Source organism: Scyliorhinus canicula, chromosome 3, assembly GCF_902713615.1.
Source record: "Scyliorhinus canicula chromosome 3, sScyCan1.1, whole genome shotgun sequence".
NCBI lineage: Eukaryota > Metazoa > Chordata > Chondrichthyes > Carcharhiniformes > Scyliorhinidae > Scyliorhinus > Scyliorhinus canicula.
Window position 1 is genome coordinate 87,074,412 of NC_052148.1, and position 27,782 is coordinate 87,102,193.

General features: G+C 45.6%; 1 protein-coding gene across 7 annotated transcripts in view; it reads right to left on the minus strand.

Moving 5' to 3' along the window:
* The window catches only part of LOC119962778 (potassium/sodium hyperpolarization-activated cyclic nucleotide-gated channel 1-like), a 411,953-nt gene that overhangs the window by 169,374 nt on the left and 214,797 nt on the right, over positions 1 to 27,782 (minus strand). The gene's annotated exons all lie outside the window — the stretch shown is intronic.

The following is a 27,782-nucleotide window of genomic DNA, read 5'->3' on the forward strand; positions in this document are numbered from 1 at the left end:
TCATTGGACTCTGGAAATCATATGAACTGATATTATTTTATGTGGTTCTGGTACTGTAAAACCCCTTTTTGTATCCTTCCCCTTTAGTGTGTGTGTGTGTGTGTAAATTCCTCTCTTGGTTTCTGAATGCAAAATAAACTAACCTTTTGAGTTAATCATAACATGAGTTTTCTGCAGGTTATTCGAAATTTGGATAAGAAAACCGAGGGACTGGGGAAAATAAATGACCGTGTAATTTTAAAATAATTCTGAATACCTTCCGCATCTCGGCAGATGGTGAGAAGAAAAGTTTGCTGATCAATCGCCTAACAGTGCATGTTACTAATAAACACTACTGTTCATAGAATCATGGAATTTACAGTGCAGAAGGAGGCCGTTCGGCCCATAGAGTCTGCACTGGCCATTCGAGCCCGCACCTCCACCCTATTCCTGTAACCCCTCCTACCCTTTTTGGACACTAAGGGAAATTTAAGATGGCCAATCCACCTAACCTGCACGTCTTTGGACTGTGGGAGGAAACTGAAGCACCCGGATGAAACCCATGCAGATATGGGGAGAATGTGCAAACCCTGCACAGACAGTGACCCAAGCCAAGAATCGAACCTGTGCTCCCTGAGCTGTGCAGCAACAGTGCTAACTACTGTGCACTCTGCTACCGTGCGCCCCACTGTGAAAAGATATGGAGGGGGAAATGATCATGTATAAACTGGCATCCAGAGAACAGGAATTAATTTTAAAATACAGGCAGTTCTTTGAAGTGAGCATCAGGTAACCCTTCTGTGAAACATTACTTGTTTAGCACACACTGCTGGTAGCCCCTAAGAAGAGGAAGCAATTATGAGGAGGCTGAATGGAGGCTGGAGTCTTCAAGCGGTTGTACAACTGGGAGAAACAGGCCTGCTTCTTCTGGCTCCACATTCCCAAAGAGTCACTCAGACTTGAAACGTTAGCTCCGTTCTCGTTCCACGGATGCTTTCAGACCTCCTGTGATTATTCAGCATTTTCTGTTTTTGTTCCATAAATATTGCTGAACTAATTTAAAATCTCAGTGGCGGCCTCCAGTGATCCTTTTAAAGACACATGAAGACCTAGTTATCTGATTTTGGTAAGGGATCCTTCAAGAAGTTCGGGCGGCATAGTGGCTCGCACTACTGCCTCACAGTGGAGTCTGCACTTTCTCCCCGTGTCAGCGTGGGTTTCCTGCGGGTGCTCCGATTTCCTCCCACAGTCCAAAGATGTGCAGTTTAGGTGGATTGGCCATGATAAATTGCCCTTAGTGACCAAAAAAAAGATTAGGTGGGGTTACTGGGTTATGGGGATAGGATGGAGGCACGGGCTTAAGAAGGATGCTTTTTCTAAGGGCCAGTGCTGACTCGATGGGCTGAATGGCCTCCTTCTGCACTGTAAATTCTATGACTCTCTAAGTGTAAGACTCTCCCATGGACATATGTGAGCAATCTAATGACTATTGAAAAATTATCCAATCCTATATGGGGTAAAACAGATTTCAAGCATCTTTCAAGCTTGGGAAGTAGCCCGACAGAAACTTTTCACCTGAAATGGTCCTAATTTCTAGGCATTGTGATCAATCAGTATACATACTTTATTATGTTTTTTTTTTTATAAATTTAGATTAGCCAATTATTTTTTCTAATTAAGGGGCAATTTAGCGTGGCCAATCCACCTACTCTGCACATTTTTGGGTTGTGGGGGCGAAACCCACGCAGACACGGGGAGAATGTGCAAACTCCACACGGACAGTGACCCAGAGCCGGGATCGAACCTGGGACCTCAGCGCCGTGAGGCGGTTGTGCTAACCACTAGGCCACCGTGCTGCCCTCATACTTTATTATGTTAATCGATGCAGGATGCATCAACCCATTTACTGCCTCCCTGGACCACCTATTCCACACATTTGCCATCTTCTGCATAAAATCAATCTTAGCTGAATGTTTAATGTTCCCTTTTCTAAACCTGAGCTCATATGGCACAGTTCATAGAATAACAGAATATGCTGTTAAAATTGCAGACTAAGCAATATTACACAAATGCTTGAAGCGCTCCAATGCTATTCCCATAAATGAATCCAAAGTCAGAGCTTCCCAAACTATGGGTCGAAACTCCCAGTGGTGTCGCAAGATGAGGTTTTGAGATCACGAATCCAAGACAACTGATTTTTGACAGGTGTGAGGCCCTTTTAAATCCTCATTTTTTTTTCTATAGGTGGGGTGACATGGACTGCTCTCTGCGGTCCAATTGCTGTTGTAAAGAAAGCCAATGAATAGATCAATGTACTTTTTTTGAGATACTGCCTTTTTATCAAATCTTCTGTGAGGGATATGGTGATGGATGGGAAGTTGAGAGGGTGAATTAGGGAATTTGGGGGTTGAAAGAAGGGGTGATGTTGGGTTGAAGGAAGGGGGGATGATAGGATGAAAGAGGGGTAGGTAGGGGTTGGGCGAAAGCAGAGGGTGATGGGCAGTGAAGGAAGGAGTGAAGAGGGGTGAAGGAGGGGGAGATGGGGCACACTCAACTACTTGCCTCCCATCTGCTGCTCAACAACTGCAGCCTTCCCCCTCCTACAATTCTTGTAACCCCAAATGTTCACACCAGGGTCGCAAGAAATCTGACGCATCAGCACGGGGTCACATGAGAAAATGTTTCAGAAGCATTATTATTCCAAGATATATTTTTGGAGCCATGGGGGGGGGGGGGGGGGGGGGGGGGGGGGGGGGAGGAGGGGGGGGGGGGGGGGATACTTCAGGGGGCCGGTTTAGCTCAGTTGGCTAGACAGCTGGTTTGTGATGCAGAGCAAGACCAACAGCGCGGGCTCAATTCCCACACCAGCTGAGGTTATTCATGAAGGGTCCACCTTCTCAACCTTGTCCCTCGCCTGAGGTGTGGTGATCCTCAGGTTAAATCACCACCAGTCAACTCTCCGCCTCAAAGGGAAAAGCAGCCTCTGGTCATCTGGGACTAAGGTGACTTTACTTTTACTTTTTTCTGCAGGGGAATTCCTGCATCCTATTTCAGTGAATCAATAGTATTCTTTGATCATGGAATATAGTAAGAACATTTTGAAACTAGCACATCTGGCATGTTTCAACATCCTGGAATGTCATTGTGATCAAGTGTACATCCTAATCAGGATATCTCTGTCAAGCCATAGATCACTCCTGTATTCAACTATAATTTGTATCTGTGATTAATCATTCTGTCGCCATTTGCAGGTTAATGCACAATAAATCTCAGCTTAGTTTATCCCAAGTTGATACCTGAGAAAGATGTTTGAAATAAATGGATTCAATTTGAAATATTTGAATATTGTGATTTTGTTTCAAGTGGCCCTAATGTCCTTATCCATCGTCACCTCTGGAGAAATAGAGAGTGTAATCGTAATCTAGTTTACCAGATGATGACCACATTCTCTGAGTTACACTCACCTCCCAAATGTGGTTCATGATCTCTTACTCATTGTAAAGAAATTAGTGTTGGTGATGAGAGTGGATAAATGCATCTGACTGACACACTTCTGCCTGTTATCTTAACAAAGATGTTAAACCACTCAAATAACCAGGCTGAATTTCATTATCACATAATATGCATTGATCCATTAGTTTGGCAACTGCGTTTTCTCCCCCAAAACAAATTTACCATTGAAATCTGCCCCTTCTTCAGTAAAGAAAAGTTATTAAACAAATACGGAAATAAAGAATTCAATATCCCCTAGCAATATGGTGCAGTACATAACAATGAATACTTTCAGCTGAGAAAGCATATGCCAGCTGGAGCAGTAGTTACAGTGCCTTGGGCAAATAAGCGGTGAGGGAAATAATCTGTTAGTTTATTAATTAGATTCTTATCTAATAAATCCTTCAGGAAGGTACATGTGCTCCTATGTGTGCACTGAATACGAACCAGATACACCATGGTTAAATAACTTGGTAACATTCACTGTCTGAGCTTTTGGATGTGAATAACTAATTGTGCGAGGTGCTGGAAGATTGGCAGCTCCCAAGGACCTGTACTGCAGTAGGACCAGTGCCCTCAGGAAAAGGGAAAATAAAAGAAAGGGAGACAGTTTTGGAAAACAAAATGAGAAACATGTAAATAAATTCAATTTGTGCCAGTTCTCAAAATACCCTCGCTTTCCAGAATAGGTTGAAGAATCAAAAATATTAATTTTAGAACACAGAACATAGAACAGTACAGCACAGAACAGGCCCTTCGGCCCTCGATGTTGTGCCGAGCACTGTCCGAAACCAAGATCAAGCTATCCCACTCCCTGTCATTCTGGCGTGCTCCATGTGCCTATCCAATAACCGCTTGAAAGTTCCTAAAGTGTCCGACTCCACTATCACAGCAGGCAATCCATTCCACACCCTAACCACTCTCTGAGTAAAGAACCTACCTCGGATATCCCTCCTATATCTCCCACCCTGAATCTTATAGTTATGCCCCCTTGTAACAGCTACATCCACCCGAGGAAATAGTCTCTGAACGTCCACTCTATCTATCCCCCTCATCATCTTATAAACCTCTATTAAGTCGCCTCTCATCCTCCTCCGCTCCAAAGAGAAAAGCTGTAGCTCCCTCAACCTTTCCTCATAAGACCTATCCTGCAAACCATGATGACATAATATATATAATTCATTAATTAATGTTGGTTTCCACTTGTTAAACAAGAAGATAATTCGTCAATTTATCTGCATTCTAAAGTAAACCTTGGCTAGAATTTTAAGGATTGTTCACTGACCGGTAGTTGCCATCTCGAGAGTTGGCGCCTAACGCGCAGCCACTGACTCTCAAACTCCCACTGGCATTTAATGCTCACTTGCGCACTAATTGGATGGGGCTTCCGTCTCCCGTTGAAAGAAAGCCCTGCCCGTGAGTGCTGTCAGCCTGTCAGATTGGCCAACAGTTGTTCAACCTGGCCAGACACAGTATTGTAGTGGCCACTGCAGCGCTCTGGCTGGCACTAAGTCCCAGGACCTTTGAGAGGCTAAGTCCTGGAGGCTGGAGGGTAGGGGAGAGCCATCGGGGTCGGGGGGTGGGGGGGATGGCACCCCCAATTCTGAGGGGGTCTTCAGAGTGAGGTGAAATCCCTTCCTTCCCACCCGAGATGGGGAAAAGTATAAATATCACTTTCCCACCCTACCTGCACCCACTCCCACCAGTTTAAAAATTGACGCTGGGTGTGATAAGGCCCTTAAATTATCATTAAGGGCATTGATAGGTAAATGGACAGGTTTCCTGCTCGAGGCTCTGGCACCCAAGCAGGATATTGCATCTGGATTTAGGCAGCCAGATTCACGGGGAGGAATCTTACCAATACAACTTTACGCTTCCCATGCCACCAGACTTTGAATTGAATGGATTTGACAAGAGTCATCCAGACCCCAAATATTAGCTCCTTTCTCTCTCCACAGATGCGGTCTGACCTGCTGCAATTGTCCAGTATTTTCTGTTTTAGTTGTGAGAGCACTGTGTGCAGTTCTGGTTGCCATACTGTAGGAAGGATGTTATTGCAGTTGAAAGAGTGCAGAGAAGATTCAACAGGATGTTGTCTAGGCTGGAGCATTAGATCTATGGAGAGAGGTTGGTTCAGCTGGGGTTGGTTTCCTTAACACAGAGAAGGTTGAGGGACATGGATAGGATAGATAGGAAGAAACTTTTCCTCTAGCAGAGGGAACAATAACCGGGAGGGCACAAGTTTAAGGAAAGGGGCAGGGAATCTAGATGGGTTTTGAGGAAAGGTATTCACCCTGAAGGTGGTGGGAATCTGGAACTCACTGCCTGAAACAGTGTTAGAGGTGGAAATGCTCACAACATTTAAGAAGCACGGAGATGAGCACTTAAAATGCCATAGCATACAAGGCTGCAGATCAAGTGATGGAAAATGAGATTAGAATAGATAGGCGTATGATTTCCAGCGCAGACGCCAAGGGCCGAAAGGCCTCTTTCTGTGCTGCAAAACTCTATGGCCATGATTTAATAGAAATGAAACAGAGTCCTGTGCCGAGCGGGTTTAACCGGGTGTTTTCAGGCGCTGGCAGCGTTGAGAACGAGCCTACTGTCTACCAGGACTCTGCTTCATTTTGGGGCCTTGCAAGAAATGCCGCGCCGACGGCGCACTTAGACCCATTTCCTGCACTAACGAGCTCCGCTCACCAGAGCAGCAAGAGATCGGGGCCTCATTTTTAAATCCACCCCATTTTTAGACGTCCCACCACGGTCTCCGGAACCCCTATAGCCCCAATTCACTGACAAGGGGTCATTGCGCCCCCCACCTCTTAGGGGCAGGGAACCCATGGGTCCGATCCCAGGTACAGGCAGGATGACACCTGCCAGGCTAGTAGTGCTACCTGGACACCTTGGAAGTGCCCAGGTGGCACTGCCATGGTGCCATGCTAGCAGTACCATGGTGCCTGGGTGGTATCAGGGTGCCAGGGTATCATCCTGTTCCGAGCCTGACCACCCAGGAGCCCCTAATCACACAGGAGACCCCTCCAAATGTGTCATACACCTGGTCCACGTTGGTGGAGTTCAGTGCTAAACGGCGTTTGCTCAGTGTCTCCCTGGCACAGGGGTTAGATCCTGTGTCTTGGGGAACTTCGGTGAGAGCATATTCAAGTGAGTCTGACTGCGCACTTGAATATGCAAATCTGGGTCCCGCCCATTGTGGGTGGGATCTAGATCACGACATGTCCCGAGATTCGGTTAGGGAGGCCTCTCGCGAGCTTTACCAGACGCGTCGCATCTCGAGTCGGGTGTGGCGCAATCGTTAGAACACGTCTCACGACTATGATGTAATTGATGCCTGCATATCAGCCACTCAGTGGGGGACTATTTTCCCAAATCGGTGGAGGTGGATTTGGCAGTGAGCGGCTGGGAAAATTCTAGAAAATTACAACTGATGTAATCCCCCTTCTTTCAGCTTTCCTTGGGCAGGTTGCGAGTACAACAGGGACACCTGAGACGGTGGTGGGAAGCCAACTGAAGCACTTAACAAGGCAATTAAAAGCCATTTTCATCAAGTAATCTCTTTTTCTCAACTATACATAGCTTTAATGGTGTGTCTGTAAATTGGTAGCTTGGAGAAGTCACAGTGGCAAGTCATTGAAAGAGATCTGATATCAACAGTTGAAGTGTCAGCCGGGACTTGGTTAATAACATCTTTACCTCTGAGTCACAAGATTCCCAGTATAAGTCTCACTCCAGAACTTCAGCACAAAATTCCAGGCTGACACTCCAGTGCAGTGCTGAGGCAGTGCAGTGCACTTCGTATGTTTCATGTGTATTTGTCAAATGTTTTATCTTTTTCATATATGGAACGATCTGTCTGGACTTCACGCAGAACAATACTTTCCATGACAATAAATCTAAATCGAGGGGTGTTGCACTCCCAGAGGTGCCATATTTTGGATGAGACATTAAACTGATGCCCCGTCTGCTCTTCCAGGTGAAATTGCAAGATTCCGTGGCACTCTTTATAAAATGAACAGGAGAGTAGTTATGTACATATTAAGAGCAGCAGTCGGCTATTCTGCCCCCCCCCCCTCCCCCTCCCCCACCCCCCCCGCCGAGCCTGCTCCACCATTTCATAAGATCATTGTTGATCTGATGATGGTCTCAACTCTATTTTCCTGTCTGCCCCAATGCCCTTTGATCCCTTGACAATCAAGAATCCATCTTAGCCTTAAAAATATTCAATGACCCAGCCTCTACTTGTTTCTGGGGAAGGGAAATCTACAGGCTAAGGACCCTCTCAGAGAAAAAATAAATCTCTTCATCTCAGTCCTTTATTTTAAAACTGAATCCCCTAGTTCTAGTCTCTCCCATAAGGGGAAACATCCTTTGGGTATCAATCCTATCATGATCCCTCAGGATCTTATATGTTTCAAGAATATGACCCCTCATTCTTCTAAACTCCAAATGGATACAAGCTCAACTTGTTCCAACTTCCCCTCATCCCAAAAATCAGTCGACTGAATCTTCCCGGAACTGCTTCGAATGCAATTGTGTTCTCTCATTAGTACAGAGACTAAAATTAGAAACAGCACTTCAGATGTGGGGCTGGAGTTTATGTGCCCCGCCAGGCAGGCTTTTGGTGGAGAAGCATGTAAATTAGGGTGGGTGCCAACCCCAACACCTTCCTGCTGACCCCTGAGCTCACACAAAAATAGAATACGTGGGCTGGTGTCAAAATTGACAGCCCGCTTGTCACAATGAAATAAATAATCAAGGGTCAACTGAGCTTGCTCATACATGGCCAAGACCATATTATGGCGGGTGTGGGAAGTCAGGTGGGAGTGGGCATACTTTACCTTGAAAAACCTCTTTCAAAAGGAGGTAAGGAAAGAGATACCGGGCGAAATTCTCCGACCCCCACGACGGGTCGGAGAATAGCGGGAGGGCCTTCCCGACATTTTTCCCGCCCTCCCGCTATTCTCCCCCCCACCCCGCCCAACTCCCGACACGAATCGCTGCCGCCGTTTTTTTACGGCCGGCAGCGATTCACACCTGTTCGATGGGCCGAAGTCCCAGCCCTTTACGGCTGTTTTTACGAACGGCAAACAAACCTGGTCTGGCCGTTCGTAAAAACGGCGGGAACAACTCGCTTTTTATAACCATGGCACCGATTGGCACGGCAGTACCACGGCCGTGCCAAGGGTGCCATGGGCCCGCGATCGGTGGGCACCGATCGCGGGCAGCGGGCCCGATGCCCGCGCACTTTGTCCTTCCGCCGCCCCGCAGTATCCATTCGCGGGGCGGCTGAGGGGCATCCCGGCCCGCGCATGCGCGGGTTTCGCGCAAATACGCGATGACGTCATCCGCGCATGCGCGGGTTGGAGTCTTCCAATCCGCGCATGCGCGGCTGACGTCATATGACGCGTCAGCCGGTGCTAACTCCGGCAAGCGGGCTTAACGAAATTCGTTAAGCCCGTGATGCCGGAGCTTGCGGCGTCGGGCTGCTAGCCCCGACCGGGGACCAGAATCGGTTCCCGGTCGGGAAGGGGCGCGCTGGCGTCAAACCCGCCCGGGTTTGACGCCAGCCTTACGATTTCTCCCGTTTTGGGAGAATCGCGCCCACCATCTTTGGGGGTGGGGGGGGAATGGGGATCGGTGGTTGTGGGAGTAGCTTTGTGCATCAGGCATAACCTCTCCTAAGATAATACTTCTCCATTATTCCAACCCAACAGCTCTGTAAAACACACCACCCCTAACTTCCGTCCCCTCCTCCTTTAGACTTCCCATAACCATTCATTCCCAGGACCCCAATTGGATAGGTCAGCAGATCCCAAGGGTAGGACTTCCTCCCCTGTGAGGGGCTCAAAATCCCACTGGCAACGACTTCAGCCTACCCATAGCACGTAATGGCCATGGGGTGGGCGAATGTGGAGAGATTTGGCTCCACACCAACATGGAAGATGTCCACTGGGCTATTGACCTGATTGAACTGCCAAATATGCCTCGTCTGCAATTTTACAGACCAGACCCAGTCACACAACATATGTGGTTCTTTCAGAGGAGCTGAGGTCGTGCAAAGTGACCTTGAGGTACCTCAAGGACAACCCTCACTATCATCATCCTTGTCTCTTTCTTCTGTGCATTTCTCGACCAACCAGGCCAGGAGAGCATTTGATATTCAGTGTGACATTCAGCCACTGAAGTAATTGGTCAGTCAACGCTTTCCAAAGTGGCAACCATAGGTTACAAACCACTGTTGTGGGCCAGCATCTACTCCTTGACCTGCCATGTATACGTGCCCATGAGGTTTAAATGGAGGTGATCACGAGCGGAAATGCCTGATTCATCATGACACTCATGTCATTGATGGACATCTCCACCTTAAGGGTGCACATTGTCTCTGGAAATTCTGACTGATGTCAGAATTTGTTGCTGCTCCGCAATTGCCATTTAGTATACAATTCCCCAAGCTTTGCATCTGTGAAGAGATGAGCAGAGCTGAAGGGACTACTAGTTCAGCGATGGTGCAAGTACACCACCGCCTACCACGAATACGTCTGCAGAAGATGAAGCCAAATATTGGTGCTGCGTGTAGATGAAATTGGATTTCAACTTGGCATTGGGTAGATCATGACGGGTAACCTATTGGTTACATCATGTCAACATTAGTGACAGCTTAGGTCAATATGACACCTACTCCCTTGCGCCAATTCTCTGTGCCATCTCTCCACTGGCAACTTCCTACACTGCAGTCACCTTGGCAGTCTCCAGCGATTCCTCCACCATCAAAGTGATCATTGCTGTAAATCTGCCCCAACTTCTCTGGCTCTCCTGCCTTTGCTCTCAGCAACAAGAAAAAGCAGAGGGTTAGGAATGTGAGGTGTTGAATGATAATTGTTAATCGGTGTCATTTGAGTTGGGGACGTGGGCAGCAGAAGGGGTCACCTTGGGCTGTCAGCAAGCGTTAGTGTTGTCTTTTCAGATGAAATTTGAGGAAGAACCCGGGACAAAGGAATGTGTATGGCAAGCTGTATGGCTCAGAGATTCGCAAAGAATTGTGTTGCTCAGAAGACTGCTAAGGAGATAAAAGAGCGATGGTTGCTAGCTGATTGCTGCAGGACACTCTGCTTTCCAGACCTCAAGAGGTTACTGAAATATTTAGATCACTGGATTCATGTCCTCTACTCCACCCTCCAGCTGCTCACCTCCTCTGCAATGTCAAGCCAAGGCCATTTGATGAAGTTGTCTGATATCCTGCCATACAGTGGAAAGAAGATTCCTCCGTGGGCCCTGCTTGCTTTCAACCTTACCTCCAGGGAGACATCTGTGAACCAAAATCCAGCCTTTCCATGTTTTTCATCCATTGTCCTCCTCTTTTCTCCCTCGCAATGAGTGTATCACACCATACAGTGACGACATTGTGAGTGTTGCTGAGGTCCATTTAAGTAACCATCCTTCATCCCTGCATTAGGTGGATCATCCCAATGGCTTTCCCTAAATGGTCAGTGAATGTGGAGGTGGGCTCTTGGAAAGAGTAATCTAAAGTCCTGCTAATCAGGGAGTGAGGTTCGCAAATGGGAAATTGAACCGCTGGTGCTCTGGCGATTATGGTAGGAAAATTCCACCCAGTGTTCTTATGTTGTGTGGTGTGCTCCAGTACAGTCTGGGCATGTGCATGGCATCTTGGCTCCTGCAGCCAGCATCACTTTGTCCAAAATTCTCCTTGATTGTTCCCATATTATATCCACCTATTGCTCGGTATAGTTCAGGAATAAAACTGTTTAATTGATGGATGCTACCTCAAAAGGTTAGTGATGAGACAACAGGAAAAACAGTGACACGCAGTGTAACTGCAGATTCTAAGGACAAGTAGCAAAATGAGTCAGAGCAATAACTGCAAAAATCAGCATGATAAAGCAGAATTAACAAACAATAGACACAAATCATCAGCACTTCCAAGTCATCACCACCAATAGGGAACAAGTAACATACAGAACATAGTGTACAATTTCCACTCATAAATATATTAAAATATGTTTGAAAATGTAAACATGTTGAATTATTCCTAGTGCCTTAAACTGACAAAAAGAGTATAAAGCAGCACAAATATCTAATTCTTTATTTTTAGATATTCTCCCGGCATTTTCATGTTTCTTGTCTGTACAGATCAGACAGTCGATCAGGGATCTGAAGGGGACCGTCTGCAGTGAGAAAATCTTCTCACCCTTATCTTCATTGCATCCATAGATGTGGGAGGAAGCATTAGAGATACTTCAGTGACAAATTATACTCCACCTTGCATAATGAGCAAAAGGTTGATGCATAAAAGCCTGCAAGGCTTTCTTGGTTCACTTATCCCAATTAGCAGGTGCTCAGTCCATTCTGCATTTTTACTGGAAATAACAGTTACGTAATGCAGTTAGCTAATGTTAATTTAACAGGCATGGAATAGTCTCTGCTCTCAGTATACCCTCTTAATACTGTACTAGCCATTGACATTACCATGGCTTTGGTGATGTGCTTTTACTCTTGTCAAACCACCTGCACTGGGAACAAGCCCCGGACCTTTTAGTTCTCCAATTTATTTTTAAATTGAAAATTGAGGATATGGTGATTAGCAATTTAATAAACCTTTGATGACATGATAGGGCCCCGAGCTAGGGTTGCCACCTTGACTAACAACTGTTTTTTGAAGATGAAATGCACACTCGCTTATAAAAAAAATTATGAAAAATGTGGGTATCACATCTCATAGGTTTCTTAAGTATAGATTATAAGATTCAATAGGTGGTGACTCCCTTTGGCTGGAACTGTTACAGAATCCTCTTCCTCCTTCAGGTATCAGGCCCTAAGAGGGCTTTGGCGACCATGGACTTGCATTTGATTGGTCACTGATTATACATGTAATGCAGTGGTCTGCCATTGCCTTCTGCAGCATGGCTGACCAGGAAACTCTGCCACTCATTAACACCTGCCAGCCGGTATATTGGAAGAATTTACAGGCTTATACTAAATCTGTTTGGCCATATTATAAATGCGCCTTCTATATTCAGGTCATGAATTGGGAATTGAGACTTGAACCGGTAGCTTCTGGATCAGAGGTAGGGATGCTGCCCTAGCACTGTTGCTTCACAGTGCCAGGGTCCCAGGTTCGATTCCGGCTTGGGTCACTGTCTATGCAGAGTTTTCACATTCTCTCCATGTCTGCGTGGGTTTCCTCCAAGTGCTCCGGTTTACTCATGTCCAGAAAGACATGCTTGTTAGGTGAATTGGACATTCTAAAATTTAACATGCAACAGTCTCTGGGACCCAAAGTACAAAACATATTGTCGGTCTCCAATAGTTGTCACACTATAATAATAATAATAATCGTTTATTGTCACAAGTAGGCTTCAATGAAGTTACTGTGAAAAGCCCCTAGTCGCCATATTCCGGCACCTGTTCGGGGAGGCTGGTATGGGAATTGAACCCGCGCTGCTGACCTTGTTCGGCATTACAAGCCAACTGTATAGCCCACTGTGCTGAACCAGCCCCTACCATTTGATTCTCAGTCAATTCTTCATAAAAGGATCAGAAATGTCAGCAGGTGATTCAATTCCTCATGCCTACTCTGGTATTAGATCAAGAGAGCAGTTTACTCTAATCATATATCTCTGCTCTTTCCCTGTAGCACTTAATTTTTTTAACATATTCATTCAACTCATTATTAAATGTTGGAATCAACTCATGCATGGCTTCCTTTACCTTTATCTTGCCCTTTTACATACCTGCTACTAACTGAACATTTACATTACATGTTGCTTTATGAAGAAAACTGGCAGTCTGTTGAAGCTGCTCATTGTGATCTTTTTCTACAAGAATATGATGGGTAAGGTCAGCTGTGATGAGGCAACATCAGAATAGTTTAAGATCTGTACTGGGGCCAAACAGGGCTGCGTTCTTGCATTGACACTCTTTGGCGTATACTCCTCTTTACTGCTGTCAGATGACTTCAGGCCATCTACCAAGGGTGTCTACTTACATAACAGAACTGATAGGGAGTTGTCCAGCCTTGCTCAACTAAAATCCAGCTCTAAAGTGCACCACGTCCTCATCGAAGACTTGTTCTATGTTGATATGCCACAGTCGCATTCCATACCGAAGAACAACGTTAGTGACAGACAGATGCGGACTAACACATTTGGGGGTCCTGCGCTCTCCCTCTTTGCAGGGGCCCCACATATGCCCGTCTCTGGTGACGTGGCAGCCCGCCCCCAATTACATCGAGCCCCACCCCCAATGACATTGACCCTACACCCAATGACATTGAGCCCCACCCCCAATGACATTGAGCCCTGCACCCAATGACATCGAGCCCCATCCCCAATGCCATTGAGCCCTCCAGCCAATGGCATCAAGCCCCACTCACAATGATGTGAAGCTCCACCCAGACTGATGCCAATGGCCTCCTGATGCCGCCCACCCTCAGCTCACACAATGGAAGGCACAGAAACCCAAAATCACTGCTTGACAGACTACTGTAGTGCTCTTTAACTTATGACATGAACAAGCCTGTACTAATTGATACATTTTAATCCATAGATGGAAGTAGAAATTACAGAACAAGATTTATTTCGATCCAATTACAATATTCCTCCACTCCCCTAAGGCTCTTCTTCCCCAACCTGCAATTAAGCCAGGGGTTTTATACAACTTGGGCTCTCCTTGTAAAGGGGGAACCCCCTGGAAGGGACGGCCTGCCTGTCTAAACGGGGAAGCTCATATTCCAGGGAGGTCACGGGAAATCATGTAGTCCTGATCCCGGGACCTGCATTAGGGTTATAACACTTATCTGTTGTTAGCATGACGGTAGATATGATCAATATTAAGGTCCCTGTGTCTTGAGGTGAGCAAACATGAACTGGCTGATGAGCAATAAGATTGAGAAATCAGCCGATGATATGACTGCAGCACAGCACAGGCCACTGCAGCACAGCACAGGCCAGTGCAGGACAGAATGAGCCAGAAAAAGACCACTGCAGGGGCAAATACTCCAATGAAGTGGAATGTCCAGTTCAAGTCTAAGATCAGTGGCTTTGCTGGCAACAGTCTGGCAGGATTTCATTCTTTAATTGCCCAGAAGAGTAAGAAGAGATTCTCTGAAAGTCAGTAAAGAGTGATGGAGGATGACGATTACTTACTGGTTATAAGTGTCTGCATGTGATCACCAGCCATTATATCAGACCAGCCTATGTTCTCTCTTGAAGAACTGAATTTAGACTGCAGAATATGGTAGAGGGACAGATTTTCTTTTAGCCTTTCTTGCTTCATCAGTTGTTTGCAATTCGTGGCAACTTAGATTGCTTTTCTTCTGCACTTTTTCTTCAAAAATCATCAATTGCATCATTGTAAGTAAAGTCTTGTAAAGATGCATTTTCAATTGTCAGTATTGCTGAACTTGTCAAATGTTTCTGACTCACTGTACTTTGTAGATACGGTTTTCCTCTATTCAATACAGAGAAAGAACATTCACTGGAAGCATTTGTGGGACAGGTATTGTTGAAAAGATCTTCAGAATGACTTCCACATTTGGAAAGGTTGCCTGCTAACCATCACATACAAGCCTGTAAAAATCAGCTGGTGATCTCGAAGTACAGAGCTCATCATTATTGATGCAATGAATGAATTGTTTCACTTCATCTTCAAACAGATTTGTGTCTGTGTCCTCCTGGTATAATTCAATTAGCCTCTTTAGCCTCCTTGCATTTTAATGCAAGGCATTAACGAACAAGGCAGATGAATTAGGGGCACAAATTAAAACAAGGGGGTATGATGTCATTGCTGTCACTGAGACATGGTTGAGAGAGGGGCAGGATTGGCAGCTCAATATTCTAGGATACAGGATCTTCAGGCGAGATAGGGAAGGGGGTAAAGGAGGAGGAGTTGTCACAATTTTGATCAGGGAATCAATTACAGCAGTAAAGAGGGATGACATATTAGAAGACCATATTCGTCGAACTTAATTTCAGAGAAGTGCAAAAGTAATAGACCAATGATAGTAGGGGATTTGAACTTCCAAGATATTAACAGGGGTAACGATAGTCTGAAAGGTTTAGAGGGAGCAGAATTCTTAAAATGCATCCAGGAGAGCCTTCTAAGCCAGTACGTAAGAGAGGGGAACGATCCTGGACTTAAATTTTGGTAACGAAGCTGGGCAAGTGGTTGAATTATCAGTGGAGAGCATTTTGCAAACAGTGACCATACCTCCGTTAGGTACAGCATTGTTATGGAAAAGGACAAGGATGGGCCTTAGATCAAAGTTCTAAACTGGGAGAAGGCCAATTTTAATAAGTTCAGATAGGATTTCGCCAGAGTGAGACTGGGAGCAGACACTTTTAGGTAAATCTGTGACAGAACAGCGGGACGCATTCAAGGAGATAAGGGAAAGTACAGGGCCAACATGGTCCAATCAAGAAAAAGGGTGGGACCAACGAATTCAGTGAACCGTGGATTTTGAGGGATATACATTGGATCAGGAGAAAAAGGGAGATTTATGGCAGATATCGAAGGCTCAGAACACCAGAAGCCCCAGAAGCATTAGAATGTGCAAGAGGGAACTTAAAAAGGAAATTAAGAGTGCAAAATGTGGACATGAAAGGATAATGGCAGGTAAAATAAAGGTAAATCCTAAGTTGTTTTCTAAGTACATTAAGAGAAAAAGGATAACGAGGGAAAGAGTAGGGCCCGTTAAGGACCATAGTGGTAATTTGTGCATGGATGCCGGAGGATGCAGGAAGGGTTCTAAATGGATACTTTGGGTGGGATTCAGCGGCCTGATACGTCCGGCAACCAGAGAATCCTGCCCATAGTCAATGGAGTTCTCCATTCCACGTGACTCGCCTATGGAGAATCCAGCCCTTTGTGTCAGTGTTCACTTGTGAGAGGGGCACTGTGGGTCTAGAAATCAGGGAGAGGACGGTAATAAAATGAAAAAGATTATTATAGACAGAGAGGAGGTTCTGACAGGCTTGGCTGGCTCAAAAGTAGACAAATATCCAGGGCCAGATTAAATGTATCCCAGACATTGAGTGAGGCAAGGGAGGAAATAGCAGGGGCACTGGCAATAATTTTCAATTTTTATTTGGCCACAGGAGAGGTGCTGGAGGACTAGAGGTTAGCCAATGTGGTACCTTGCGTCAAGAAGAGATAAACCATGACACCTCAGGCCAGTCAGTCTAATCTCAGTGGTGGGAAAACTATTGGAAGTAATTCTGAGAGACAGAATTAATCTGCATTTGGAGAGGTAGGGATTAAACAAGAATAGTCAGCATGGTTTTGTTAAGAGGAGGCCCAGTCTGATCCAATTTGATTGAATTTTTCGAAGAGGTGACCATGTGTGTAGATGAGGGAAGTGCATTTGAGGTAGTTTACTTAGACGTCAGCAAGATTTTAATAAGGTTCCACATGGAAATCTGATAGCAAAGAAAAGAGTCCATGAGATTCAAGAACATTTGGCAAATTGGATCCAAAATTGGCTGAGTGGCAGGAAGCAGAGGGAGATGGTCCAGGGGTGTTTTTCTGACTGGAAGCCTGTGTCCAATGGGGTCCCACAGAGATCAGTTTTGGGGCCCTTGCTGTTTATGGCTCATGTAAATTATTTAGCTATGAATGTAGGGGGGTGGTTCAGTAAGTTTGCAGATGATACAGAAATTGGTGGGTGGTAAATAGTGAGGAGGATAACCTTAGATTACAGGAGGATATAGATGGGCTGGTCAAATAGGCTGATCAGTGGTAAATGGAATTCAATCCAGATAAGTGTGAGGTGCTGCAATTGGGCTGGGCAAACAAGGCAAGGGAATATGTGATAAACAGCAGGACCCTGGAAAGCACCAAAGATCAGAGCAACCTTGGTGTGCATGTACACCGGTCCTTTAATTTAGCAGAACAGGTGGATACAGTGGTTAACAAGGCATTTGGTATACCTGCCTTTATTAGCGTGGCATAGAGTTTCAGAGCAGGGAGGTGATGCTAGAACTGTATAAAACATTGGTTAGGCCACAGCTAGAGTATTGTGTGTAGTTCTAGAATCCACATTATAGGGGGAGGGATTTTGGTAGCAGAGGAGATTTACCAGGATGTTGCCTGGACTGGAGAGTTTTAGTTATGAAGAGAGATTGGATAGACTTGGATTGTTTTCCTTGGAGCAGAAGAGACTGAGGGGACATAATTGAGGTGTATAAAATTATAAGGGGCATAGATGGAGTAGACAAGAAGAAACATTTCCCTTTGCGGAGGGATCAATGACCATGGGGCATAGATTTAAGACAAGGGGCAGGAGGTTTAGTGGGGATGTTAGGAAAAAACCTTTTTACCCAGAGGGTGGTGGGAGTTTGGAACTCGCTGCCTGAAGGTGGTGGAGGCCGAGACCCTCATAACATTTAAGAAGTACTTAAATGTGCATTGCGATCCCAAGGCATGAAGGCTATGGGCCAAGTGCTGGGAAATGGGATTAGAATAGTTAGGTGGTTGGTTTTGATAGGGGCAGATTTAATGGGGTGAAGGGCCTTTTCTGTGCTGTTTGACTCGATGACTATGACAAAATTCAGTCTCAACACAGCATCTGCACAAGTGGACCACCTGGTGTCTCAAATACTTTTGACTGTTAAATGTTTTCCATGTACCTCCTCCAAGTGTGATTGCAGTACACAGATGCGTGGAAACAAAAAAAAGGCATACGAGTTTTGAAAAAAGTTTAAAAATGCACAGCAACCTCACACGATTCAGCTGCTGTATTGTAGATTAAATTCAAGGAGTGACTGGAAACTGTGATGAATAATGAGCAAGGGTTTGCATTGTTCAGTCTTGCTTGTAGACCTGAATATTTTCCTGCCATTTTTGCAGCATTTTAGTGAAGATCTGCTGAAGACAATTTTTAATAACCAAACCTAAATTTGAAATGAATTCCAAAACAGTTGTCTCCAGGCACTGAGAAGTGTAGGATTGTTGCTGGATAAAACAGAGAAATCGCTCGACAACTTCGCCATCAGTGGTCACACATCTTAACCTTAATTAATGACTCACGTTTAGTGTTGTATCAATTATTGTGGAATAGAATTTGGCATCTTTTACTTCATTCATGAATTGGTTTCTGAGCCGTTATGTCATTATAGTGATTAAGTCGTTGTCGGTTCTGTGCATTAAAACGTTGGTCTTCCCTGAGCCAGAATAGTGAGAACTTTTCAAATGCTCTTTGAGATATTCAAGGCAGGATAAAAAAAATTACCTTTTCGATTTGCCACTGATGGCTCATCATTTCCTCTTGGGGGAAGTCCCAAGGAAGACAGCAGTTTAACCGTTGCACCAACACGTCTCAGCACTTCCAGTAAGAACACTCCTTTTTAAACTGGGCCGATACTGAAAATGAATTCTTCCAGATAATTTGCATCTTTGAATGGACACACACATAGCCTCAATATGACTTTTGGAAGTTTCATTTTCAGCCATATCTCTTCCAACATTTCTCCAGTTAGAGTACCCATCAACAAATGATTGATTCCCTTTACACAGGTCAGGGAATAATTTACAAACAAAACAGTAGACTGCCTTACAATTTTCCGAAAAGAATCAACAAATTCCTCCTAACCGTCATTTCTCTTCACTCTCAGAAAATGGGATTTAAGAAGACTTCAAAACTGTTTTTGGTCTCAAACTTCCAACTCTTCTCAGATTTTCCATCTTACTTATATCCCCTGGTCTATTTATTAGCAGATATTTAATCACACGCAGTGGAACAGGTTTTGGCCATAAAGCATCGTCTTCAGGTTTGGTCTCTTCCCTCACTTCAGCAGCAGAAAAACCATGGGCGGGATTCCCCGTCCCGCCAAAACTGTCTTCTGGTGCGGCCCGCCCCTGCCGGCAGTGGGATTCTCCATTCCGGCAGCTGGCCAATCGGGTTTCTCTTTGTGGTCACCCCACATCATCAGGAAACCCACAGGCATGTGTGCACTGCCGGCGAAGTGGAGGATCCCACCAACAGAGAGGCCCACAGAATGAGTTTGTGCAGTATCTCGCAGTTCCATTCCCAGTGTCCACTTTGTCCCAAAGTCCACAGGTTGTTCAAGTTATTTAGGCGATGTGTTGTAAGGTCGAAGTTATCAGACAAGTCATTAAAATCCTTTGTGGATGTTGTTGTTGAGGATGAACGTGTAGTTTGGGCACTGCTCAATACTTCAAGCCTTTTAAAGTCAAGTGTCAAACTGCCTTTTTGACGAGCTTCGTCCTCTTACCTCTCCTTCAACTTCCTGTGTTTTTGACTGCCAGGTTCATAGTGTCTCTTCATATTGACTGGGATGATCTGTCCTGATTGCAGTGATTCACAAATAGGTCTTCAGGATCTGTCGAGTGAAGCCTCCTTAAGCAAAAGCAGCCGATTATCTAATCTGCTCAAACGCAGTGACAAATTAAACAAAGCATTTGAGTTGTTGGTGGCGGGGGGGTGGTTTTGTCTTCGGAAATTGTGAAAAGAATTGATGTGAGGATGAGCCCGAGGTCACTGCCAACCCTGACCAGAGGAACTGGCTGTTGGTAATAATTTTTGGCAAATCTGCGATGCCGATGTATGGTCAAGGCAAGCCGGGTATCATAAAATACACCACAATTGGTCAGAGTGAAACAACTGGCACCTAAAATGGCAGCAAATTCAACACACAAAAACAACAACAAGAAAGAAGTTGTTTGCTGCACAGCCCTCTCACTCAGCCCTGCCTGACTGTCCTCTGGTTCTGGCTCCGCTGCCACTGGCCATTACTCCCTGATTCCCTGAAACACAATGCTGCCGCTTGCCTGGTCTTCTTCACATCACCCGACTGCTGCTCTGCTCACCTCTTGGCTCTCGCTCGGGTAGCCGGGCCTCAAACCTCAAGGACTGTGTGGGCTCCCGGCAGCTACCTGCCTGCTGGCTATCTGGCCTGATGGCCTCTGATATTTTTGGTTGGTCGCCCACCTTCCCGTCTTCCTCAGCCCTGGCCTGGAGTTCAAGAGTCACCCTCATTGGTTCCCTCAACAGCCTTTGGCCAGTACTTCCACCTCACCTCAATGAAGGCTTTGCGGGCTCGTACCCCGAAGTTAGGTAGGAGACCTCACATTTGCCTCAGGCTGCCCATTCGACTAAATACCTGAAACCTGGCTGCTGCTTTGCACCTTTACTCAATGGAAGTTCAGAAACTCTGCATCAAATCAGGAGATCCATGTCTGAACTGCTCTAAGTCTCCACCACCTTTGAACGTGTGACAAACTGTTTTCTACCTCAAAAGGAGAATCCACCTAGAGCCTGATATTGTTCTATATTTCCTGCTGATAGGCTAATTCGAATTTCCTGAGCCTATCAGCAAATTTAGGTTCTGATTAGTTGTCCCATGATGTTCCCATCGCAAATGTCACCTCTTCATATGGGGCTCCTCCATTGGCTGGGGCCATATACTGCAGCGCTATGTGTTTAATTGAAAATCCACCCCCCGGAGGCAGATGGACAGACTCTCATGCCTGTAAGAGTTTGGTTTAGTCATCAACATTAGGAAGACATATTTCATGATCCTGGATGTTGCGTACCACCACCCATCAGCATTGATAATGCCGATAGATTGTTGATAGCTTCATATATCTCGGCTCCACAATCACCCACAATTGTCATTTGATGCTGAAATCAACACATGCGTTTTAAAAGTTGCAGCTGTTATGTCCAAGCTGAGTAAGAGTGTGTGGAACATTAGCAAACCTGACTGAGAATATCAAACTGAGAGTCTATCATGCCTGCTTCCTCAGTGGAGACATGGAAAACATGTGTTAGGCAGTAAAGAAGGTTGAATAGCTTCCACGTTCGCTGATGTATCCTCAGTACCTCCTGGCAGTACAAGATCAACTCAGCGGCACGGTAGCACAGTGGTTAGCACCATTGCTTCACAGATTCAGGGTCCGAGGTTCAATTCTCGGCTTGGATCACAGTCGGTGTGGAGTTTGCACTTTCTCCCCGTGTCTGCGTTGGTTTGCTCCAGGTGCTCTGGTTTCCTCCCATAGTCTGAAGATGTGCAAGTTAGGTGGATTGGCCATGCTAAATTGCCCTTAGTGTCCAAAAAGATTAGGTGGGTTACTGGGTTACAGGGAAAGGGTGCAGTTGTGAGCTTAAGTGGGGTGGGGTGATCTTTCCAAGGACCTTTGCAGACTCAATAGGCCGAATGGCCTCCTTCTGCACTGTAAATTCTATGATCCTATGAACATACTAATTCCATCCACAAGTAGTCATTGCTAGCCAATGATGACTTCGTTGGCTAGGCCATATTCATCGAATGGATGACAACCAAATACTCAAAGATCTTTTGTACGATGAACTGGCCACTGGCTCACAGTCTGCTGCATGTGCATAGCTCCCCCACAAGGACACCTGCCAGTCAGAAACGAACTTGGCAAATATTTGGCTTTAACTTCCTCAGAGTGGCAATCAGCAGCAGACCGTCACTCCATGCCAACTTATCTGCGCTTAAACTCTTAAGTAGCTGTTTGCCTAACCTTCTTGACTCAGGTTGGGTCAGACTCAAGAAGCAAATTAGTCCATAATTCCAGTGGTGAACTGTAAATGAATTGGGGAAAAGTAGGACCAACCTTTTTATAGCTCTACCTGCTGGAAAGTGGGTGAGTTTAAAGATCCTAATGAAAGGGAGAAGGTAGGGTTTTAAGATAATTGAATGGGATGTGGGGCTTGGTGGGAGCGAGCGCGGGTAGAAATCTGGACATGGGAGGGGGGTGGGAACTTCAGACATCATGCAGGAGCTGGTGGGAGTCGGACATCAGTGGCGGGGAGGGGAGGAATTGGATATTGTAGGGGGAGAGGGAAATCGAACATCAGGGGCAGTTTGGATATTGTTGGTAGGGGAATCAAACTGGGTTTTGGACATTGGGGGTGGGACTCTGACATCAAGGTTGGAGAGTCAGGCATCAGGGAGGGAGAACCAAACATTGGGGCTGGGTGGGGGAGGGGGGAGGGTCAGGAGCATGGGGCCTTGTTGGCTGGGAAGGGGCGGGGCAGCAGCTATTCGGGTCAGGGGTCATTGGGCCAGTGTAGGGTAGGGCCTAGGGGGTCAGGTTGGAGGAGTTGGTGGGGGATTTGTGCACATGAGGTGGGGTATACCATGGGGGGGGGGAGGGGGGGTGTGGGATGCTGAGTTGGGGGGAGGATTTGGGGTGTTCCGGGGGGGGGGGGGGGGGGGGTCATGGGTGTGGGGCATGTCATGTGCGGGGCTCAGTCTGGGTTTTTAGAATAGTTACTCTGAAGTTAGAAGTGCTTTTTTCGCTTCTAACTTTCAGAGTCATTATGAGGGCAAACTGGCGGAACCATCTGAAGTTAGCGATTTATATCATTTTTTTCAGATGGTTCCCAGCACAGAGGAAGTTAGCCCTTCTGGTCAATTGATGGGTAAACCCTTACCTGGGAATCTCCAGGAGGGATTCGCCAGCACATCACTGGGGTACCCCTTAATCTAAAGCTGGGAAGCAAGGAAGTTACATTGACATTGTCTGAAACTGCAAAATTACAGAAGACTGCTGCTGAATAATTTTGCTATAACTCACAAGAAGGAAGATGATACACTAGGGCAGAGGAAGGGTGCCTGGGTCATGAATTTAGTGCTGAAGGCCTTTGCAATGGAAGTGGACAAGTGGAGATAAGCCATGGATCAATGGGTGTGGAGGGGATAGGGTGCGTAGTTGACAGGAGGCCTCAATGATTTCTCTCGGAAGGAAATATGAATGGTGGCCAGGAAGGTTAGTTCCTAACACTTGGATCAGAGGGCGTAGTAGCAGTGCCAAAAGAAGTCTAATGACCTTACACAGATAGTTAGTGGACCTTAACATGGCATCTCCTACCCACCATACCACCAAGCTCTCATGCTACCCATTACATCACATCTACATCACTCTTCTGACAGCAGTCCCTGGCATTCCGGACTCAGACATGGGCCAGAATTTCCAGTGGTGGGACAGTGTATAAACGGGAAACCCTACTGACAGCTGCAGGACCAGAAGACCCCACCGCTGGCCCATGGCAGGCCGCCTCCGCCGTCACATGGCCGTGTGGAAAATCCCACACATGATATTCCGATACTCCCCCTTATCGTCACTCACCTACCAATGATGCCAGCCTCATACCCTCCTCTTTCTGCTTCTACAACACCTCCAGTTATTAACTATGGTGGGCACATCACTGTAACATATTGCAACATAATCACTAATATTCATCTCTCCCACTTGATGGACAAGGTGGAGTACATTTAGAAGAGATCATGGTGAAAGTCCAATTCCAAGTTGACAGAGGGCCTTGTGCAGAGTTTACCCTATCTGCAGACTCTGCCCCACTTTCCTATTGTGATGCAGACCCAGTGGCATGGCCATTGCTGAACTTAAAAAGACAATTAAGAATTGTTTTAACCCTGGGGTGGCATGTGGCGCAGTGATTAGCACTGGGACTGCGGTGCTGAAGACCCGGGTTTGAATCCCGGGCCTGGGTCACTGTGTTTGAACATTCTCCCCATGCCTGCGTGGGTTTCACTCCCACAACCCAAAGATGTGCAGGTTAGGTGGACTGGCCACACTAAATTGCCCCTTAATTGGAAAAAAAAAATAATTGGGTACTCTAAATTAAAAAAAAAAGATTTGTTTTATCCTCAGTTCTGGATTTCCTTGCCAGGGCATCTGTTTTGTGACCTTTGCAGAAATATCTGAAAGGGATCAGCTGATCGGTCAGTGACTCCACTGAGTTGTCCACATTCCTTCCTTGAGAACTGTGTGGAGAAGCTCTGTTTGCCAGTCTTGGCTATATCCATCACCACTTCCATTATGTTAAAGAACATGCAATTCAAATCAGAAACATTCTCACAATCCAAATGGAGAAATTGTAATTAAGTTGCACTGCAGATGAGATTGCCAAATTTTAATAAGATCATTAATTCAATGCCAAATATAATACATGCTTTAATTTATTTGCCAACTGATCAACCCACAATGTATTTCTTTGAAGGAAATGTACCAACTCTACTATTCCTATGAAGTCCTCTCCTATTGATCCCAGCAAAGCTGAAGAAGACTGCTATTTTGTGGAAACCACAGCTGGGAACCTCTGAATGCCTGTGCCAGTCAGAACTTGGCTGCAGGCTATTGCATTTTGGCTGTTGATGGAGCAGTTTGGCGTCGCAGACTTGTCAGAACCCATCGTGGATTGTTCTTGAGGGGATAGCAAAGGAGCATGAAGACATACAGAGATCCTGAGAGAAGTTCAACTGCTTAGCAACAAGGATCAGGAGGCCCAGAGGAGGGTTGAAAAGATGAGTTACTTTAATTTTTGGAAAGATTTGTTGGGGAGCGCAAAGGAATTGGAGTGCCATAAGGAATCCTTAGGCATCCCTTTCTCTCAGATTCCCGAGATCACAATGGATTCCATGTTCTTCACTTGTCTTGCCAGGGACAATTCCCACGAGACACTCAGCCTCACCCAGCTAAATCAAGTAAATTCCAGAGTTGAACTCATTTGACCTTAAACTCACCATCCTACTCTATTATTCTCCTACCATGAATGTCATTGGTTAGATGGAACAATGATTTGGATTATTAAACAACCTGTGAGCTACCCAGGTACAAAATATCAATTAACCAATAAAACCTTGCACTTCCAAATTTATCCAACCTTCACCCCAACATCACAAATGAAGAATCCTACTAAATGTTTTATGTCAATCAATAAACTAATAACTTTTCCACTTTGGCAAATAAGTAATTTGAACTGACAAAGGCCTAGTGCAACTTACACTGACTTATGATCTTTAGAATCCCTTGATATTTACTTGATTACTTCAAATCCTTCAAGGATGCAGCACAAGAAGCTTTTGTGAGCAACTCTTTTCACTTAAGTATTGGAAAAGTGATAGAATAAAACAGCTAATGGCTCCATGCATTTAGAACATAGAACATAAAACAGTACAGCACAGAACAGGCCCTTCGGCCCTCGATGTTGTGCCGAGCAATGATCACCCTACTCAAACCCACGTATCCACCCTATACCCGTAACCCAACAACCCCCCCTTAACCTTACTTTTAAGGACACTACGGGCAATTTAGCATGGCCAATCTACCTAACCCGCACATCTTTGGACTGTGGGAGGAAACCGGAGCACCCGGAGGAAACCCACACACACACGGGGAGGACGTGCAGACTCCACACAGACAGTGACCCAGCCAGAAATCGAACCTGGGACCCTGGAGCTGTGAAGCATTTATGCTAACCACCATGCTACCGTGCTGCTGTGCTTACAATAAGCACATCCCCCTATTCTAACTGCATTAATTTGAGTTATTATTCAATACCATTTTACAGCACAGCTTGTATTTCTTGTTCAGTTTTGAAAAATGAAAAATACCAAATAACATGCACTACACTGCTAAAGAAAAGCAGCGAGATTCTCCGCCGACAGGATTCTTCATTGCGCTGGAAAAGCACTTCCACCCGCGTGTATACCGACAGCCTGGGGTGGCCACAGTGTGAGTAGGTGTTGGGAACAGGAATACTGCTGCAGATGAGGGCCCCTCTCCCATGGAAACATGGCAGGAGGACCAGAGAATCCTGCCCAAGAAGTATTTTGAGATAGGCATATGTTTATAATAATATTGCATAAAATAATATTACCATTAATAACTTGTGCTTTTCTTTGACTAGGGACGCAATTGTACGGTCTCGTCACGCCCAACTCGGTTCCTGCACTGTCGAGGAATTAATATCAGTGCGGCTTTCCTCGCTGAGGCCTGATAGAAAATAGAGTCCCATTTGATAGCGGGGTTGTTCTTGTGCAGGTGCCGAGAAACAATCTGCTAAATGTGTCCAAAACAGGTCTCTGTTTTTTTTGCCGTTAAATTGCGCCCATCGTATTCTGAACCTAAGGACACAATTTTATGGCCACCCTGCACCCGGAAAACAACGCGCCACGGAGCAGCATCACCATTAGAAGCTGGGTTACTTTGCTCCCGGGAACTAACTGGCTCAGAATGCCTCGTGCGACCTAACGCAATCTCTCAAGGCGTTGCGATGTCAATCCTGCCCATTGTGGGCGGGATCACATTTTCGCAATTCTGCACATTAAAACGAGCCAGCTAGTCTCACTATAATGTGAAAATTTCAGAGGTACCAAAGGATCTATCCCCTTCACCTCGGCGACTTTGCCGAGCATCCTTCAGAACAGGTCTCCATAATCAGGGTGCAGATGGAATGGCACACGTGAGTGTCTCCCAGGGGATTGGAGGCCCCCAGGTACATGCCCGTTGGGCAGGGTAGTACCCTGGTGCCACCTGACCTCTCTGGCAGTGCCAAGATTCCAAGCTGGCATTTATTTTGCATGGTGGCGATCTGCCCTGTGTGGAGTTGGGGCTTTAGAGATTAGGTGGCATTTAAAAATGGCATCCTGATTGCCATTACTCCTCAGTGCACAAAACGGAGCGAAGTGCGGCCTCGGCCACGTGTTCCCTGCTGAGCCCCCTATCGAACGCGGGTGCCATTTTATAGTGTTGTGTTTCTCAGTGTTGTGAGCACAGAGAAAGATGCAGCGAAACACACTTGCGATAGAACTTTCTTCCCATGTAGTTAAATTTTGCCCATTTACTCTTTGATTTACTGATGCAGCAATTTAACTTAACATTCTGATTCTTGTCATATTTACCCTTTCAAATGGTCACTGATTCTAACTAGGCTTGATTAATTTCCTCACAAAGACTTGTGATTGACTCTAATTTCTGCTTTTAAGACCATCTGTTCCTCGTCTACTGACAATTTAAACCGAAAATTCCAGTGGTGATATATTTAATTTGTGGCGGATAGTCCACAGCACACTAATTAGTAGTGGACCTTTTGCTTCAGAACGCTGGTGAAAATCATCTCCAGAGGGCTTTTCACGTGTGTTTATGAAAATAAGCCTTGGTCATAATATACCCTTGTCCATTTTTCCATTCCATGTGCTGATTAAATCTTATTCCTTTCAGACAGCAGGGTAACATTTTCCACTAAATGCAAGCTGTTTGTTTTGAATGGATCACTCAAGGATTACAAATTGTATGCTATTATCAGAACAGTTAATTCAGGGTTTATTTTGGCAAACTGATTAACAGCCATCTCAGGACACATCCTTCAGTAAGTTTCTGACTGCATACAAAGCTGCTTTCAGCTATGACAATCCCATAACATAGGAAAGATCGATAGAAATTCTCCATGGCCCGAGTGATGAAGAGCAACAATTTGAATAGGTCAC